This window comes from Euprymna scolopes, chromosome 38, assembly GCF_053919585.1.
Source record: "Euprymna scolopes isolate OS-2025 chromosome 38, ASM5391958v1, whole genome shotgun sequence".
In the NCBI taxonomy this organism is placed as follows: Eukaryota; Metazoa; Mollusca; class Cephalopoda; order Sepiida; family Sepiolidae; genus Euprymna; species Euprymna scolopes.
In genome coordinates this window covers 81,072,344-81,093,290 of record NC_136519.1, presented here as the reverse complement: position 1 = coordinate 81,093,290, position 20,947 = coordinate 81,072,344, and the positions used below count along the sequence as shown (strand labels likewise).

The window sequence follows — 20,947 nt, the reverse complement described above, 5'->3', positions numbered from 1 at the left end:
TTTTTTTTTTTTATTTATAACACATCGAATCTATGTGTACAGTAATACAAACCCCAGTATTTTAACCGTTTTTTTTTTATTTATAACACCTTTTCCCAAACTTACCGTGTTAAAGAAATAATCAGACGCCATCTTGAATGTTCCAATACATCGGTAAACACTATGGTTTTCGAGCTGAATAAACATGTTACATTAAATAAAAACATTGAAAACATATCCAGTTAGGTAAAAAGTAACTTATCTTGTCTTTGACAACATTTATTTGTTATATATTTGTTGGGTTTGTATTACTGTACACATAGATTCGAAAAAGTTGTCAAAAAACAAATATATAACAAATAAATGTTATCAAAGGCAAGATAAGTTACTTTTCTACCAAACTGGCTACATTTTTTTTGTTTTTATTCAATGTAACATATTTATTCAGCTCGAAAAACATACAGTGTTTACCGATGTGTTGGAAAATTCAAGATGGCGTCTCACACCCTCTTTAACACCGTAAGTTTGGGAAAAGGTGTTATAAATAATAAACTATACAGAATACTATTAAAAACCTGCCGAATATATGTCAACCTATGTCACGGTAACATATATTGAGCGAGTTTTTAACAGTATTTTAACCGTTTTTTTTTTATTTATAACACCTTTTCCCAAACTTACCGTGTTAAAGAGATAATCAGACGCCATCTTGCATGTTCCAATACATCGGTAAACACTGTATGGTTTTCGAGCTGAATAAACATGTTACATTAAATAAAAACTCTGAAAACATATCCAGTTAGGTAAAAAGTAACTTATCTTGTCTTTGATAACATTTATTTGTTATATATTTGTTTTTTGACAACTTTTTCGAATCTATGTGTACAGTAATACAAACCCATAAGTTTTTATTTTAATTGAAATTTTAGAAGAAGTATATATTTCTGAAATTATAAAAATAAGTTTGTTCTTATTTTAAAAATAAAAGTGTGTTATTTGAATTTATATAATAAATATATGCTTATGAAAGTAATAAGTAAAATAAAACCATTGAAATAAAAAAAGACCGGAAAAACGTAATAAAAAAGAATGCATGCACAGGGGAGATATAGGCGTGAGAGAAAACGTGATTAGCTTTGTCACTGTTTCCGGTAGCACTCCCGCTAGGTGTATCAGAATTTTTGTACGAATTTTTTACACCCCTAACACGAAACTGCGAATAAAATATAAAAATCTAGTAATCTCTCTGTTAAAAGTGGGTTGTTTATTTCTTTATGGATTATACTTCCAAAATAAACTATTAAAGTTGTTTTAAAAGTAATAGAAATATTTTTTTTTTTTAAACAGTAATGAATTTTCCGAACTCAACATTTTTCAATTTTTAAACTTTAAAAATCTATCAAAATTTTTCTATTGATTCTATTTTTACGATATTTTCAGGGTCAATGTGAAATTTTATGTTCTTTCCAATAAACCGAATATAATATTTTAGACAAACGTTTTTGTTTTAATTCACGCCCCCCCCCCATTTTCAAGTGTCTAATAAAAAGTAAATAATTAATTTACTCACCGAAAAGTAAATAATTAATTTACTCACAAATTGAAGAGAAAAGGTCAATAAATAATATATTCAAATTTAAAACAAAAAAAAGGTAGTGTTTTTTAGAATTTTACATGTAAAGTTTGAAGTTTAAAACCTTTTTTTTTTAAACCACGTTATTTGCTTATTCTTTTTTTTTTTAATGGAACCTTGGTCCTTGCTCCTTTAATTGAAAAAAAATTAGGGCTTGAATTACATTTTTCGAGGAGTTATAAGCTTGGAAGGACAGGGGGTCGAATAATTCACGCCTCCCCTTTTGAAATGTCTATTAAAAAGTAAATAATTAATTTATGTACCAAAGTCTTATATATCACAAATTGAAGAGAAAAGGTCAATAAATAATATATTCAAATTTAAAACAAAAAAAGTAGTGTTTTTTAGAAATTTACCTGTAAAGTCCGAAGTTTAAAACCTTAAAAAAAAAACGTTGTTTCTTTTGTTTGTTTTTTTTTTAATGAAAACTTGGTCCTTGCTCCTTTAATTGAAAAAAAAAAAATTAGCGCTTGAATTACATTTTTCGAGGAGTTATAAGCTTGGAAAGATGGGGTGGAATTATTCACTATTTTCACGAAATTTCTGACACACCTAGCACTACGCTAGAAAGTATGATCTATTGTTTTCAGTTTTGGTGTTTGCATAATGTCAAACTTAGAAGGTCAATTTATAGCTTATATGCAACATACAGCATTTTGTCGGGACTCCGAAGAATTTTTTCCCGTGGCCCTCAAAATCAACAGAGATTAGAGCATTGATGTGATCCCTGTTGATTGGTTCTGTGCGGTTCTAGTAGGTCCACACTCCCAGACTTTGCCTTATCTCTTTGAGAAGGGTTGGTTTGTTATTAATCGCTCAAATCACCCTTACCGGGGAATGTCGACAGGGCTGCCCAGGTACTTTTTACGGGTCAGGGTGCCTCTCTCTGCGGGCGCTGACTTCTCAATCCCACTTTCCAACCCTGGTGCCACAGTTCCTGCAGTGGGAGAGAACTAAATACCTCCAAGAAGAAGCAACTTTGTTGTTAACTTCTATAAGAAAACACAACCATCGGACTTCTATCCCTAAGTTCAATTTGCTTGTGGTGTTTCAAAAGTACAACATTTAGGCATTCTGTTTAAACAGAAATGCTGTCTTACTATTGTAGTAGCTGAAACTTGCTACAATCACAGGCAGGAGCTAATTCTCGCGGCTCGAGATTTGAAATCCATTTTCTCCCTGGGTTGTCCAATCACAAGCCAGCTGTCAATCACGTGTCCCAGTACATAAAAGGCGAAATCACAAACCCTCTTTCTCTGCTTGGCAGCACAAATCGCTGAGCAGCTTTGACCCCCGGCAAAAATGAGTATTATAATCCAAGATGGCGACCTTCAAACTCCCACTTATTTCTATGTGCGTTACCTACATGAACTTTCTTTATCATGCTACAGAACTGCTTTCATCAATGCACTAACAAACACACACACAGTACAACATGTAAATACACTGAAGACTTTGCTCTTTCTTTTTTCTTTAACCGGCCTCCTTCATCCCCATGGCTATTGGCTACAAACACGTGTAAACTGAGCTCAATAAGCCGGCAATATATTAATTCTATCTTTACACAAGAACACTTCCACCTAATAATCCGTTACATGCTACTAACAAAGATAACAAATAAAGTTGTTTTTGAATATAGAATGAAACTCCATTTCGTTTGTCTCTTATTTTATAAACGTTTTTGAGTTAATATGCATAATACTAAACTGATTTTAATTGTGGAAAAAAGGGAGTTTTACTACGTTTTTCATCTTGAGCAATAAAAAATAAATGACGCTATTAGATAAATCGCTACTCTCAGTTCCTTTTTGCTAAGATCTCAATTATTCTAGTAAATTTACGCATTACAAAAGTATTTCCTCTAGATTATATGCACCATGCTAAATAGATTTTAACTCAAAATGATTCCTTGTTAAATAATATGTGGCAAATATGCACTTCAGGTGCATTCAAGTTATTTGACCTAAATAACCCGACTGCTGGCTACAAACACGTGTAAACTGAGCCGTTCTCTCCTCAACTAGCTGGCAATATATTAAATCTACCTTTACACAAGAACACTTCCAACTACTAACCCATTTATCTTTTGTACACGCTAATAACAAAGATAACAAATTGGTTGGTTGGTTGTTTTACAGCATATCAACCCTTTTCGGGTTATTTAATGCGGAATCCAAAGATTTTGAAGAAATTTTTTTTAATGGAGTATATTTGTTGTTTTCACCTCGGTTTCTATTTAACCCATAGTTGGGACCCTAACAGGTACTACCACTCCGGGTCAGAGTGGACCTGGGAGCAATGGTAATTAAAGGGTGGCTCCACACTCCCCAAAGCCCACAAGCTGGGCCTCACCACTGGATATAGTTTAAGGTAATATCCAGGACCCCCATTGAGGGACTTTTACCCTCTGCAGGGGAGCAGTCGGCGTATTCTAATGCCCCACCGACAGGGCCAAAGATGATAAATAAAGTTGTTTATTAAATGTTAAAATTAATGTTTTCATTATTAACTAAACTATAAATGAAAGCATAGTCTGAGAGACAACAGCGGGTGTGGAAGGAACATGTGATTTTAAAGTCCCTTCCTATTTATTCAATATGCCAATCCCTTAACTGGGAGTAATCTAATGTAATATGTCATCGATACGTGGTAATGTAAATTTGTTGATGATTTCAGAGTAATCAATTACTAAGCGCATTTTTTTTTCTTTGACTGGTCTTTGATAACAACAACTTCAGCTCTCCAAGGAGTTCTGCTAGTTTCTCTAATACGATCCTTAAGAAGTATCTGTACTTCCTTTTCAATGAGGTCCTCGATATGACTTTAAACTATATCCGACGGTGAGGCCCCAGCTTGCGGGCTTTGAGGAATGTGGAGCCACCCTGTAATTGCCATTGCTCCCAGGTCCACTCTGATCCGGAGTGGTAGTACCTGTTAGGGTTCCAACTATGGGTAAAATAGAAACCGACTTTAAAAAAAAAAACAAATATACTCTATTAAAAAATCGTTCTTCAAAATCACTAGATTCGGCATTAAATAACCTGAAAAGGGTTGATATGCTGTAAAACAAAAACAACCAACCAACCTTTTCAATGAACCTACGATCAGGGAATGAGTAGGGTCTAGACTTGGTGGTAATAGGAGAGCACTCAGTCTTCAAGTTTGCAAAGGACTCAGAAGGATCAATTTCAGCACTATTCAGACTGAACACAATAAGTTCTGATAATTTATAATCTGGAAACCGTGACACACGTACATACATATTGTTTATAAATTATTTGATCAAGAGATCCCATTTATTATAAAAGAGAATAGAAGGTGAAAACATACTACAAACATTAAATTAGTACATAGATACGCTAATTGAATGTTTGTAGTAGTAATCACTTTCGATCCTCCTTTTTAATAAATAGGATCTCCCGATCACTGAAGACACAATGTAAAACAAAAAATGTAAAGAAAATGATGTCACTTTTTGGCCGAACATGAAACTGTAATATATCTTATAGAATAAAGACAAGAAAAGAAGTCTCATTCTAACATTTAAAAGCAACTTTATTGGTTATCTTTGTTAGTAAAACTATAGGAGAGAAACGGGTTAGTAGATGAACGTGTTCTTGTGTAATGTGTGGAAATGTATCTTAAGTATTAGACAGGCTTGTTTAAAGAGAACAATATTCATGAACGCTTGTAGCCATAGTAGTTGTGGAAACAGTTTCTGATGCGGACACATAGATTAGACAGGTCGGTTTAATAAGAAAGAGAAAAGTTCAGTGTATACATGTTGAAGTTGGTAGTAAGGATGTGTGTCCACGTACGGATGGGGACAAAAGATTAGAGAGTTTTTTGGTAAAAAGAGAGTATGTATGTGTACCGCATGTACGTATGTGGTATGTGTACCTCATGTATGTATGTGGTATGTGTACCGCATGTATGTGGTATGTGTACCTCATGTATGTATGTGGTATGTGTACCTCATGTATGTATGTGGTATGTGTACCGCATGTATGTGGTATGTGTACCGCATGTATGTGGTATGTGTACCTCATGTACGTATGTGGTATATGTACCTCATGTATGTGTACCTCATGTATGTATGTGGTATGTGTACCGCATGTATGTGGTATGTGTACCGCATGTACGTATGTGGTATGTGTACCTCATGTATGTGTACCTCATGTATGTATGTGGTATGTGTACCTCATGTATGTATGTGGTATGTGTACCTCATGTATGTGGTATGTGTACCGCATGTATGTGGTATGTGTACCGCATGTATGTATGTGGTATGTGTACCGCATGTATGTATGTGGTATGTGTACCGCATGTATGTGGTATGTGTACCTCATGTATGTATGTGGTATGTGTACCTCATGTATGTGGTATGTGTACCTCATGTATGTATGTGATATGTGTACCGCATGTGGAAGTCCATTTTTGGAGATAGCCATGTTGGCTTGTTTGTCATAGTCAAACACCAGGCCCAGAGGCCTGGTGAGTTTGATGGAGTACAAGAGAGGAGTTGAGGGCGACATATCCTTTCCACATGGAATCGTTATCCATCACCTGATTGAGAGCTGGTTTCTCATTGGACAAGCCAAGACAGTGGATTCAAGAATTCGCTCCTGCTATTATGCTTGTTGCAATTTCTGTCTGCTACAACCTTCTTGGTCTTCTGGCTAGGATCCAAGGTTAGTATCTGTTCTGTCTAAAGATGGTACAATTATATTGTGGGGTTTCCGTTTCCACCAGACAACTATACAATGGAAATATGTCACAGACTCCTATAAGGATATTGGAATAAACCGTAATAACCAGATATATTCTAACACTAAATTAACCAGATTACTTAGATAAATATTTTTACAGTTTTAACAAAAGAGCTACAATAATATTGCGGAGTCTCCATTCACATTGAATGTCCACGGAATGCCCAGTAGCAATATATTACATATGAAAGATGCTGCTGTGGAATTTCCATAGGTCCCGTTAGTTTGGTTTATTAATATATTAAGATTTAGGAGAAAGTATCTCCATACCAAATTGTCCTGACAAACGCCTGTACAGAGAGACCTTAGACACTTGAATATAGTATCTAGTAGGCATTCAAGTTCTCTCCCTGAAAAAATTGACTGCAATTTAAAAGAAACACAAACGTTGAAAAATATGGTTTCCCATTAATGCAAATTTGATGTCTTAGTTGGAAGAACTTGAAAATGATAAACATAATTGTCGCATTATTTTCTTAAACCTTAGACATTTGAGTGTCTAGTAGTGTCGAATAATGGGGACCAAACATATGCTGGAATAAATAAGATTGAGAATTGAAGTAGCAAAAAGTTCCATGTAATACCAAATTGCCAAAAAATAGCAAGTAGAACAAAAGATCTCTAATGTAATTGGCTCAGTTTCTGACCAGTGACGTAAAAAGACATCGAATTCAGAACAAAAGAATAAGATGAATTCATAATAAACAAATGCTTATGAGTAAGAAGGAATCCACTGACCAAGATGCATGTGTACACATTTTTATCGCTGCCAGTTCCATTTTTCTATGCTCCACGACCACAAACATCGGTTTCAAAATAAAGTCGTTTTGTTGTACAGACAGAATTTTGTCATTTATTGTATTTGATAAAACAGATTGAAAACAAGTATACATTTGCATGCATGAAAAATGCAGAGCTCATTTTTATACATAAATACTTGGCACGTTGTTGGTTGGTTCATTCATCGAGTTTTCTTTTTGCAGTGGAAAGTTTTCGTGTATTTTTGTTACCAGCTTGTTTTGCCTTTCTGTGTCGTTTGTAAGACAGTTTTGTTCAAAATGTTTTGTCACTTTTATGATAGAAGTAGTTGTACTGGCTCTTGCTTTTTGGTGTTTGTAAACCATCTTAACATTTGGAACTTGGGAGCTAATCAAATATTACTTGGTGCTTACAATGGTGGCTCGGTGTTGGTAGTCAAAGAGACCCATACCAGCTGCTCCTTTGGACAGATACAACCTTGGTAGACACTGGTTTTTGTACATTATGCTGTACAGTGTCAGCATTTTTCTTGTTTTAGCATCATGTTAACGTCGGGTATCTAACTAGTTAATATCAAGTATCTAACCTGTTAATGTCAAATATCTAACCTGTTAATGTTAAGTACCTAACCTGCTTAAGGTTTGGATTCTAAAAGCTCATGAGATATTATCTTGTGCTCACAATAGTGACCTGATGTTGGTGGTCAATTTCTGAGAGACCCATACCACCTATTCCTCTGGGCAGTTATAGCCTTGATAGACACTGGTTTATATACATTAGTCTGTATAGTGTCAGTATTTTTCTTGTTTTAGTATCCAACCTGTTAATGCCCTTTTTGTGGCCAGTCAATAATGCTAAATAGACTGATTGCAAAATAAATGTAAACCGAACTAATATTGCCAGTCATCAATGTGATAAAATGCCTGGTCACCACTCGTAAGTAAATAATTGTTAAAAATTGTTACAAACCTCTGGTTTTATGTAGCATGTAGAATCCGGTCATGGGCATAATAGGAAAAAAAAAAAAAACAAAAAAAAAAACAAGTAATGAGATTTGTCTTTTCAAATATTACTTGGTGCTTACAATGGTGGCTCGGTGTTGGTAGTCAAAGAGACCCATACCAGCTGCTCCTTTGGACAGATAAAGCCTTGGTAGACACTGGTTTTTGTACATTATGCTGTACAGCGTCAGCATTTTTCTTGTTTTAGCATCCTGTTAATGTCAGGTATCTAACTAGTTAATATCAAGTATCTACATATGCAAATGAGATATTGTCGACTGGAATTGTTACAAACCTCTGATTTTATGTAGCATGTAGAATCCGGTCATGGGCATAATAGGAAAAAAAAAACCAAAAACAAAAAAAACAAGTAATGAATAGAAACTAGAGATGAAAGCAATCAGAGTTCATGTATTATTATTCAGTGGAATACAAAATTGATGAAAGTATAAATTAAAATTTTACAATCATGTTATGGTAAATCAAAATTTAAGTATATTATTAAACTAGCTGTATAAAGCTGCAGTCAAAACAATATACTTATTATATGACGTAATCAGTTATGTCATCATATATGGCGTAATCTTCGATAACAACGTATATAATGAATAAAAAAAACAGACAAGAATACAAATTTATTATTATGATATATATATAGAGAGAGAGATAGATAGATAGATAACTACTTCATTTACCCACATAAAATTAATATACGAAGGTATAAATTTATGCAAATGAGATATTGTCGGCTGGAATAAAAAAAATGGCGGCGAATTTAGAGCTGTAAGCTTTGACAGCAATGTGACCAGTTCAGTCACAAAAATTATTAGATTTTTTGAAAGTACAGAATAGCATTTTATTATTTAATCAGAATGAAGTCTGTTGATAAGTTTACAGCACCAGTCAAAAAGCTTGTTTTTATTTGTAAGCACATTTTTTGTACATGGCATACATATTCTCTGCCTATATTGTCTCTAATTTTTCCATGTTGGATAAAGCCGTTTTCTTATATAACAAGGTATTGTACTCTTCCAGTTCTTCTAGGTTTTTGATGTTAGTACACTTGTCGAGCCGGATGTTTTCAGTTTGGATCTTCTGTCCAGCTCTAATGGAGCAGGACACATTTTTCCAGACCAAATTTCATTCCAATATCTTCTGGCAAGGTATACAGCTAGAGAATGAGGCCCCTTTTTGCCTGGAGACTAGGTATATCTTAGTGCCCCGGTAGTGGTAGTTGTAAACACACCCTTCAGCATGGCCAGATGGTAATTTGGCCAAAAGCACATAAATGAGTTAACTTACATAGTTCTAAAGAAGTAATGGTTAAAATCAATAGTATGATCTGTAAATTGTATGTTAATATCGTAATATATATATTGTATACATTTTAAAAAATAAATAGTTGATTATATTTTTCACATAAATTTTGACCTGTGTTGTGTTTTTTGTCTGCCATAAATGTCTGCATTAAACAATGAAGCGACCCTGAGGACAAGGAAAGTTCCAACCTGAATGCAACCAGAGTGAAGACATCTTGAAAGAATGAAGGAGCCATACAGCCATGTCCAACATCTCAGGTATGCCTTTCCTCTTGATACTCAGACTCTAATGACTGGCCCATCATCACAGGACCGTTTCTAAGACATTTAGTGACTGGCTGATCATGTTATAGATTTTATTCAATAGGTAGTTCTGCTTGGGCGGCGATAAAACTTATCAAATGCACCTGTGATGTTAGACTCAATAAAAGTATTAAATTTGGTCAATATCTGACTGTTCCTTCTATAATTATCGATTTCCAATACTTATCGATACCTAACCAATCTAAGAACACACACATAAAGTACATTTGTGTGAAATCTTTTTAAAAATCGGACCAGCCATTTTGGAGTCTATAGGGAACAAACTCGGACATACACACACAGACGTGCTTTTTATATATATGTACTAGCAGGGAGACTCAACATTGCCAAAGACATTTAGTGTGACACATGGGTCTGTCACACATCAGTGACCGGCTGATCGCGTTATAGGTAGAAGTATCAGTCCAGAATCCGTTCCTGACAATCAGCCCAACAGATGTGGGGGCCAGGTACTGGCACAGTACCTGTCAGACTGAAGTATACCACCTGGGTAGTAACTAGGATGTCCACCCTTCTAGGTCTTGCCATACAGCTTTTGGATGGAATAAATTTATCATTTACTGCTTGATGCGCCCTGACTATGGAATGGCAACAGGGCTGACAAGGCAATTTTTGTTAGGTCAGATTGCGTCTCCTTTAGGGGCGTTAGCTTGAATACCCTGACGTTCTGACTGCCACATCATGCTGCAGTGGGAAGCATTGAGGTCATCCATGATTTTTTTAGTTTGAGTTTTGTTAACAGCATTTTTAAAAAAAATTTTATATTACATTTTCACCCCAAACAAGGCGCATTGCCACTTTGGTGTAGGGGGCTACTATCAGGGGCAGCAAATACTGGGGCACTATGTTGGGATTTGGGCAGCAAGATGGCAGTTCACGTTACACTTGAACTTCTGCATGTCAGTACAGTTAGGGAAGCAGGGACCTGGAATGGAATTCCAGAGTCTAGCGGTTCTGGGGAAGAAACTACTGGAGTAGAAAGATCTTTTACATCTAGGGATCTCTACTGTGTGGGGGTGGGATTCAGCTGTCTGTCGGGTTTGTCAAGAGTATCTACGTCGTGGGGGCACTAGTGTCTGCAGTTCGTCAGAGCATTCACCATTAAAATACTTGTAGAACAGGCAGAGGGATGCAACGTTTCGTCGATGGGACAGAGGCTGAAGCTTAGATGCTAGTTCAGGGCCTATCAGATTGGCGACTCTCTTTTGAACCTTGTCTAGGAGCGAGAGACTAGCAGCAGATGCACCAGCCTAAATGTAACAACAATACTCCATACACAGGCGAATGGTGGCCTTATAGAGGTACAGGATACTTTCAGGTGTCAGTAGTTTTCTGGCAATGTTTTCAATATAATTATTCCAACTCATGTTTCCTGGGAACGTTAGGCCAGATGAAAGATGTACTCTCAGACAGGGAGTCACTGGCCATTGCTATTGGTGACAGAGAAGGTTTCTTGTAATTATTGAAGGAAACCAGTTTCGTCTTGGCAGCATTGAATGTGAACATCCATTTATGTCCCCATTCCACTACAGATTGGAGGTCATTCTCTAGTGTTTGTAGGCATTTGTTTAGGTTGTAGGCATACTGACTTTTATGTACTGTTCCTGTTCTTTCATTCAGTGTGCGTTTGCATATGAGATCATTCATGAAAAGTAGGTGGTTGATTTTTTAAGTTTGAGTTTTGTTGGCAGCTTTTGCTCAGGTTGTAGGTAAACTGACTTTTATGTACTGTTCCTGCTCTTTCCTTATTTTACTTGATAAATTTTTTAAGAGATCAAGGGAGCCAACTCCTCCCGGAGCTAAGACTTGATTTCATTATGATTTAAATTTATATCCGAGGGCTCTTTTGAGAATAGATGTTGTTCCCTTTATGGCTACAATCGGTATTTCATTACAGCTTGGTCTTCCAGAGATTGCTGCCAAGTATTTCTTCAGGTTCCTCTTCACTACGCCAGTTGCTCCTATCACAACTGGTATTTCAGAGGCCATGTCGTTTTTAAAATCATTCAATGTGCGTTTGCATATGTTCAACTAATTTGCTTTTCAAATTAAATGAAGAGTCACATACTTTACAAGAATACTGATTTTCTCCCATGTGTTTTCGCATATGACCTGACAAATGTGATTTCAGTGCAAATGAAGCATCGCAGAATGTACACGACAATGGTGTTTCCCCAGTATGTCTTCGCACATGTTCGACTAATAATTCTTTTCGGCTAAATGAAGAGCCACATACTTCACAAGAATATGGTTTTTCACCTGTGTGTTTTCGTGCATGTCGCAACAAGTGTGCTTTCAGTGTAAAAGAAGAGCCACATATTTCACAACAAAAAGGTTTCTCTCCAGTATGAGTTCGCATGTGAGGAACCAATGCTGATTTCTGACTAAAAGAAGAACCACACACTTCACAAGAATATGGTTTTTCACCAGTGTGTGTTCTCATATGCGCAACTAATGCTGCATTCTGGCTAAAACAAAACCCACAAATTGTACAAGAATATGGTTTCTCTTTAGTATGTGTGCGCATATGTATAACTAATACTCCTTTCCTACTAAAAGAAGAGCCACATATTTGACAAGAATGTGTTTTTTCGCCAGAGTGTGCTCGCATATGAACCAACAAATGTGACTTATGTGCAAAGGAGGAGTCACACACCGTACATTTATATGGCTTCTCACCACTATGCATTCGCATATGTGCAACAATTGACTCTTTCCAACTAAAAGAAGCGCTGCATATTTCACAAGAATATGGTTTATCCCCACTGTGTGTTCGACTATGTCTAAGTAATTTAGTTTGACGACTAAAAGAAGTGCCACACACTTCACAAGAATATGGTTTTTCTCCCGTGTGTGTTCGCACATGTTCAACTAATCTGATGTTCCGACTGAAAGAAGCACCACACACTTTACAAGAATATGCTTTCTCTCCTGTATGTATTCGCTTATGTGCCACTAACGTTGTTTGGTGACTAAATGAAGAGCCACACACGTCACAAGAATATGGTTTTTCTCCAGTGTGAGTTCGAATATGAATCAAAAGGTTTGAATTCCTTAAACAAGAATAACCGCATATTTGACAAGAATAGGGATTCTCTCTTGTATGTGTTCTCATGTGTCGTGACAAAATCGGCTTTGATTTAAAAGAAAATTCACAAACTGTGCAAGAATAGGGTTTCTCTACTGGTTGATTTTGCATATTTTTCTTTAATTAAAAATGATGAATCACACTTTTTTAACAGGTGAGTTTTAAGCGTCTTTTTTATTTATCTTTAACTTACTATAACACGATCAGAGATAAATTATTACTATTTTCACATCCAATTTCATAAAATTTTTGTGAAAACGTTTGATGTAAAATCTACTTCTTGTGACCTGATTAAATCACTGCACTTGTACAGCAATGCAAACAATTCTGACCAACATAACAAGTGGCAATATCTCACATCACATAGAAACATTTTTTCTGACATTTCTTGTATAATCGTTATCAAGTCAATAGACTAAATGATTTCTCTCCATGTAAAAGAATGTTTTTGTTTTGTTTAAATATTTCTATATTATAATCTGTAGCTTAATATCAAGTGAAACCTGCATTTCAGATTTTATTAAAACAATATTATTAATTCTTTCCACAAAATATTCTCAAACATTGGTTTGTTTCAGTGGTGAATCTTGAAACTTCCTCTTTAACTTTAATATTACTTATTATAATTTGACCAATGTCAGCTTATATGTACAATTCAAAGTTTAGAAAATCCATATATCTCTCACCTTCAAATGCACCATCTAAGTTTTGAATAGAATTAAGTGGCAGCAATCATGTTCGTTACAGAAATATCCATTAAAGCAATGATGTTTCTTTGTCGTGATATCCTCATATGTTTAATTCATTGTACTTTCTGCCTTGTAAGTTTGTAGTTTACAATCCATTAAAATTCATTAAATAAAACATTTGTATAACAGAAATCAAATGATTCAAAATAACATCTCATCAATCTTTGTTTTCAGGTAGATTATTATCTTCTTCGGTTTTGTCATATTCATAAAGTTTAAGCTATTGGACAGAGAAAGTTCTTTAGCTTTCTTCTAAGAAAATGATGATCCATTAAAATTCATCGGAAAAGCAAAAATCTCTGAAACAAAAAGAAATTTAATTTAAATATCATTATTTATAATTTAAATAAATTTTTAAAACTTATAAATTGAATGGATTAATCACAATATTTCTGATATGATGTTGGTAGGATTAAAGAAAATTGGAAAGTTTTACTTATAGAAACTAACAATAGGAAATGCCCACAGATGGAGCCAAGCTCTGCTAGCAACCAACCAGAAACTGGAGTCACTCAATAAAATATACCGGATAATTTTGAAATACCTACACTATGCATAAAAAGAAATCTTCTACAGATTAACTACCATCCAAAACTTTATTTTCCATCTTATAGGAAACTTTTCTAAAATTAAACATGGCTTTCAATTCAAAAATATTATTGCTTTTGCCCTTTCACATTTTATACTGGATCAACCATTCTTAAGTATTTTAAAGTGCTTGTCAAGAATGATTGGCTCTTTTAGAATTTCAAATTATTTTCACTATGGTGCCACCTGATTCACATATAGTGTCCATACACAACATGTAAATTTGATGGCAATTTATAAAGATAAAGAAACATTGATGACAATTTATAAAGATAAAAAAAACTTATATATATATAAAATATACATGAAAAAATGTCTTAACAGATAACTATTTACAATTAAATTCGATTAATTAAGTAGAATTCAAGGACCCCACATAATAATCAACAACATTAACATCAAATAAATAAGAAAACCCAAGTTGTTTGGTTTTTCATTTAATTTCATTGATTTTTAGTACAGGGAAAACTAAAAAAAGGGGAATCTATTACATATTATAATAGTAGAATTCAAGGAACTCCCACATATGGATCAACACAACATATTTTCGTCAATGTTGATTGACTTTTGTGGCATTTGTAAACAAATAAATAAGAAAACCAAGTTTATTTTGTTGATATTTAATACAGGAAAAACTTTGTTTTGGTAAAAACGGGAGATATATTAAATATTTTTTAATATAAAGTGTTTTTATTTACAAAACTTTTAAATAAAACATACGCAGTGATTGTGTCCCTATCATTCTGTTTTGGAATGAGTAAGTTCGCTAGCATTACTAGCATGTCGCCCAGTATTGCCCAGCCATAAGATATGTTTAATTAATGCTGTAATTAAAACCAAAGCATTCAGCACTCCCGCCTCAGTCATTATTTAGCGCCTCAGCCTTTAGTGTTACAATCTTAGTTATCTCCAAATAGATAAAAAGACTAAAAATTAAGCAACTTCAAGCTAAATATGTATATGTATGCATGCTCAGAATTTAGTCAATTAATTCCTGCCAAGGTCAACGTTTTTTTTTTCAATTTTGACCCCTTAGATGCTATTTCTATGGGCAAAGACACAAATCAAAAGCGTTCCTAAAGTCTAAATACCCTATACATCAAATTTCAAGTCTGTAGATTAAATATTCACAGAGAAATTTGATAAAGATGTTTCGAACACAAACAGACAAGGTCACTTTATATATTTGTATATTTTGGCAGCAAGTCATTATTCAGAACATCTGATTGAATACGACAGAGTTCTTTTTTCCGACTTTGTTAGATATCTTTTCAATTCGCCGAGTAGGCTTTTTTATTTTCGGCTGGTATGTTGTATATGCATGTTGGTGCCCAAAAATTGTTGTTCGGCCACATTCCACATAGGCCACACCACAGCAACACTCTCCCGACAACTAACCTATCATTTAGCAGACAATAGCACCATAAAACACCTAACATTCCATCATAAAAACCTACAGTCGTCCAACATTAGAAATATCTTAACTAACAATACTAAAATTCGATAACTTAATAATTGCACACAAAGATTAAAATTACTAGAAGCCATACTAAATAAAAAAAACTAGGGCCCCTTACTAACTGGATCTCATTTAATACTACAACTATGGAAGGCAGTAATTTCTGAGTATACAGTTAAGAGACTCAGCATTCATATCCAGTCACAGCTAACCATCTGAAGAAGGCCAGAGGATGAGTTGGCCAAAACGTGGTGAAGCAACAACAACTATGAAGATGAGGATAACAGTTTGCAAATGAGTAAGTAAATACTCCATTTCACGTCTACATTTATAAATCTTTTTACACGTGCTTTCTTGTTAAAGATTTTTCTACTTTTTCTAATGGACTGAAAGTTTTCTATATTATATTTGTCTGTTATAGTATTTCTTGGGAATTACTTGGCTTATCTGGCTAAAAAATTTTTACCTTTGTTATGAAAGATGCAGTGAACTAATTATTATGACATCTGTTAGGAGTTATTAGAAACTTATAACCACAATACCAACTTTTACTCTAGAACTTTGATTTACAGCACTCATTTTAATCAGTTATATGGACTAACAAATCTAGTATTAAGAATAATAATAACATTATTAGCAGTAGTAATACTAGTAGTATTAATAGTATTAGTAGTAGTATTAGTTATTTTTTCTATTTTTTATGTTGGTGGTTGAAATTATGTCTTTTAAAATGAAATTGTGATTATCGATGATAAAAATAATAACAATAATAATAACAATAATAAAAATAATAACAATAACAATAATAAATAAAAATAATAACAATAATAATAATAAATAACAACAATAATAATAACAACAATAATAATAATAACAACAATAATAAATAATAATAATAATAACAATAATAAAAATATTAACAATAATAATAAATAAAAATAATAAATAAAAATAATAATAATAACAATAATAATAAATAATAATAATAATAATAATAATAATAATAATAATAATAATAATCTATTGCGATAACACAGATTCATTTGCAAATGTTATGGAAAGAGGTGGCGAACACTGGAAATCTGGGGAGAATTGTTGGTCACTCAGCTTTCAGGAAAGATCACAGGCTGTTTTCAAGGTGAGATCTTTGATGACCCGTGTGAAAGCTGGTTGTGACCCAATAACAATAATAATGAAGTAAGAATCAAAAGAAAATAATATATATGCCTGCTGATAAAAAGAAAAGATGTAATATACACATTGAAATCAATATAGAAAAAGGACAAGTTTATATATACATATGATTATGATTATGGTGATTATGTAAATAAGTTGGTTTTTTTTTTAAGTATTTATATGATTCTATAGGGCCGAGGTCTGTATTAAGCCCCATCTTATGTGTGTTGAATTGGAGGATCCGTTGGATTTCTTTTAGTTTGCATACTTTTGTTGATGGGAAATTAGAGTCTAAACACACCAGGCTATATTTGATAACTAATGAATTTAACGAGGTTATTAAGAGTATTCAATAAAAGAAGAGCAAGATATATTTTTATTAATATAAACAAAGTTACAAGGTCAAAATACTAAAATAAATGTTTGTGTTTAAAACCACAAGTTCTCAAAGGTTTGCGGACTGGTTTCTTCTGTTGAAAGCAATCTTTTTTAAGTCGCCTGACAAGGACTTGTGGTTTTAACTTACCATCCGTCCACAACATTGGTATGTCCAGTGTCATGACCTTGTAAATTTGTTTATATTAATATATATATATATATATATATATATATATATATATATATATAGTCTTTGAAGTTTTTAACATTTGAAACCATACAAAAATTTACTTTTTATCATTCGTTAAAAAAAACAAAAAAAAACATCTAGTCAGTAAGTCATTTAATCACCTGCAATCACTGCATCAACTCTCTCGAATTTACTATAATACCAATTTTTTTATTTTTTAAGGGATCATCAGTTATTTACCATGAAACACTGTTTCGGGGATTTAAAAATAAAACAGTATATTACATCATGGCTCCCCAGCAGTGTTGATCAAACACCACCACCCTTAATCTTAGGAAGAAGACATGTTACAAAAATTTGATATATATATATATATATATATATATATATATATATAATTTTTATGTGGCTACTATTTGCAGGTTGTTTCGAAAAAATTTGAAAATTAAAAAAGTTGAAAAACTTTTTACAATTTTAGAGGAGGAAATATTTTGCCATGTCTAACGTGCAGCATGGATTAAAGATCTTTGAAATTATAAAAAAGTTTTTCAACTTTTTTCTTACCTGATGAGATCAATAATGATCAAAACAGTCTGCACACCATGTTACAGAGAGAGAGAGGGAGAGAGAGAGAGAGAGAGAGAGAGAGAGAGGTGAGTAAACGTGGAGGTAGACACGTTTACCAGAACCAAAGGTCAGCTGACCAAATTACGTATGTATGACGTGATCAGCAGATCGGGGAGATTTGATTTGAGCTTTGAAGAAGACGGACGTTTTTCCGTGGTCTCCCCCTCTTAACTGGGGAGGGGGAGACGAACACTGACGTGTGTGAAGAAGAACTCACACAAGCCGATTTCACTTCCACTTCTGCAGAACCTCTAGGGAAAGTGAAATAAAAAACTATAAAACCATTTCATCGTCTTGGAGTGATAAATCTTCGTCAAACAGGTATCAAGTCTCCCTCCAGGATGAGAAATTTCCAGATGGTTCAACAGCGAGAAGAAGCAGAGGTAGGTTCACAAATTACATGTCACACACACGATTCCCTTTATGATAATTAAACACACAACCATTTATATTAGAGACAATCACACGGAATCTTTGATGTTATACAGTGTATACACCCAAACGTAAAAAGTGCCCCTCAAGGATAACCTCGATGATAACGAATATATAACAACCATAGCAAGAGAAAAAAAAAATATATAATTTGCTCTCTTTGATTGAGCACTATAAATGATCCTTGTTAGAATTCTATGATTCTAATATTTTGAGTATTTTCAACCTAGAATATATAAAGGGCAAATGAACTCTTTTTCTGGGTCAACGGCCAACTATCACCGTGTATATTTGTGTGTGTGTATATGTGTATTGGGGTGAAGAGGGCTCCCGTAAGCCGTGGTGAAGGCAACCTTTCTAGGAGAAGCAAATCTCTGATTTAAAAAACCATAAAGCGGAAGACCATTACCCGCATTAAGCTGGTCTGCAGTTTAATTTGTTGCTGGCTATCTTGCTCTTGCTTGTTGCTGGATCTCAACATTTTGAACCGAGAGAGAGACTTAGCTGTCATACAAAGCTAAGATTCTGTAACATCATATTTGTATAGATACTCCCTCAGGCATTTGGGCTCATGGATTTTAAATGTCTGAGGGAGTGGCACTCGTCTGACAAGACGTTGCAATCGTCATCATATATCTATATATACACTTCAGAATAGTGACATGCAATAGATCTACTGGTATGGAAATCCAGTGATGATTGGTCTTACAAAATATTATTGGCTGTAATATTTTATAAAGACAATTCCAGCTAAATAATAATATTTACCTCACTGCTACCAAAGACTGTCACATCGGATTTTACCATACAATTTGGATATGAAATTCAAGATCCTTTTCATTTTGAACAAATATATAATTTCCATTACTTTATATTTTAAAAACTTTAAAAGCTTTTAATTATGATTTTCTATGTTTATTGTATTTAGAAAATTAGGTATAAACCATTATAATACTTGCTAATATTTTCTCCTCTGAGGAGATGGGTAGACATCGAAAACCAATAGGTAAAGGAGGTATACTTTTTGAATTGTATTCTTTGTCTTGCATGTAATACAAATTCTAGATTTGAAACTTAACAATTTCACATCATAGAATTTAAATTACTTATGATATATATATATATATATATATATATATATATATATATATATATATAATCAGAATCAGAATCGGGGTTTGTTTTATTATACACATAGATACGAAAAGGTTGTCAAAAAACAAATGTATAACAAATAAATATCAATGGCAAGATGTTACTTTTCTACCTAACTGGATAAGTTTTTAGTGTTTTTATTTAATTTAACATGTTTATTTGGTTAAAAAATCATAGTGTTTATCAATATATTTGAAAAAAACAAATAGATGTGTGCTCACTCACTATTGAATACGTGAAGTTTGGGAAAATCAGTTCAAACTAAAAAAATAATACAAAATACTGTTAGAAACTCGCTCAATATATATTACCATAACATAGGCTGACATATCTTGAGTGGGTTTCTAACAGTATTTTGTATAAATTTTTAGTTTGAACTCTTTTTCCCAAACTTAATGTATTCAACAGCAAGCTAGCCGCCATTTGTCTTTTTCCTGCATGTTTTTTCAACCGGATAAACATTTTACATTAAATAAAAACACTAAAAATTTATCCAGTTAGGTAGAAAAATAACTTATCTAGCCTTTGATAACATTTATTTGTTATATATTTGTTTTATTTTGTTTGTTTTTTTTTTGTTTTTTTGGACAACTTTTTCGCATCTATGTGTATTGAAATATAAACCTTGGAATAGAAATATATATTAAAAAAAAAAAAAAATGTTTAAATGCTGCAACGAAAAAGTAGAGGATCTTACCGTTCATTTGAGGAAATTAAATTTGAAAAAGTTGGGACAAAACAAAAAGCGAAATATTTTCTTTTTTGTTTTATGTTGAAAAGAGAAACTCTGGTTTGTCGAGATGTTTTCTTACCTCAATCAACACGATGTATCTCTTCTGTGTTTCGGATTCATTGATAAAAGATTGCAAAAAAGATATTGAAATCACGATGTAAGCGTGAAATTAAAGAAAATATGACCACATATAAAAAGGAAAGGTCATAATGAACCGGTGTAAATCATTATTACGTTCCTCGTGTGAAAAAAATCCTCCATTACTTGAGTGTGAAAGGAAACGATTTGTGTGAATTGTGAGATTTTTAGGCCAGATTTGGGTGTAATCGCATATTTGCAGAGACTAGTGACTTCCTGTTTTGAAAACCGTCCGCACTAAACAGTATAATCTAATCTGTAATTGTCGGTCGATAAATAAGAATACATGATAACTGGTGGTTTTCATAGAGCGTAACGGAACAACCGTCGACCCTACATCCGGCCATACCGGTGTCGGGTGAAAATTATGATTGGTAGAAATAATAGTCCGGTTTTGTAACCGGACTTTACTTTTAATGTAAAAAAAATAAAAACAAATAAACAAATTGG

General features: G+C 33.5%; 1 long non-coding RNA gene across 1 annotated transcript; it reads right to left on the bottom strand.

The window, feature by feature from the left end:
- Positions 1-5,149: 5,149 nt before the first annotated feature.
- LOC145263222 (uncharacterized) lies at positions 5,150-20,849 on the bottom strand. Its single transcript, XR_013864496.1, has 2 exons — positions 20,439-20,849; positions 5,150-13,920 (listed from the first exon to the last, which is right to left on the bottom strand). It is a non-coding gene; the product is annotated as an uncharacterized LOC145263222 (long non-coding RNA).
- Between the last annotated feature and the right edge of the window lie 98 nt (positions 20,850-20,947).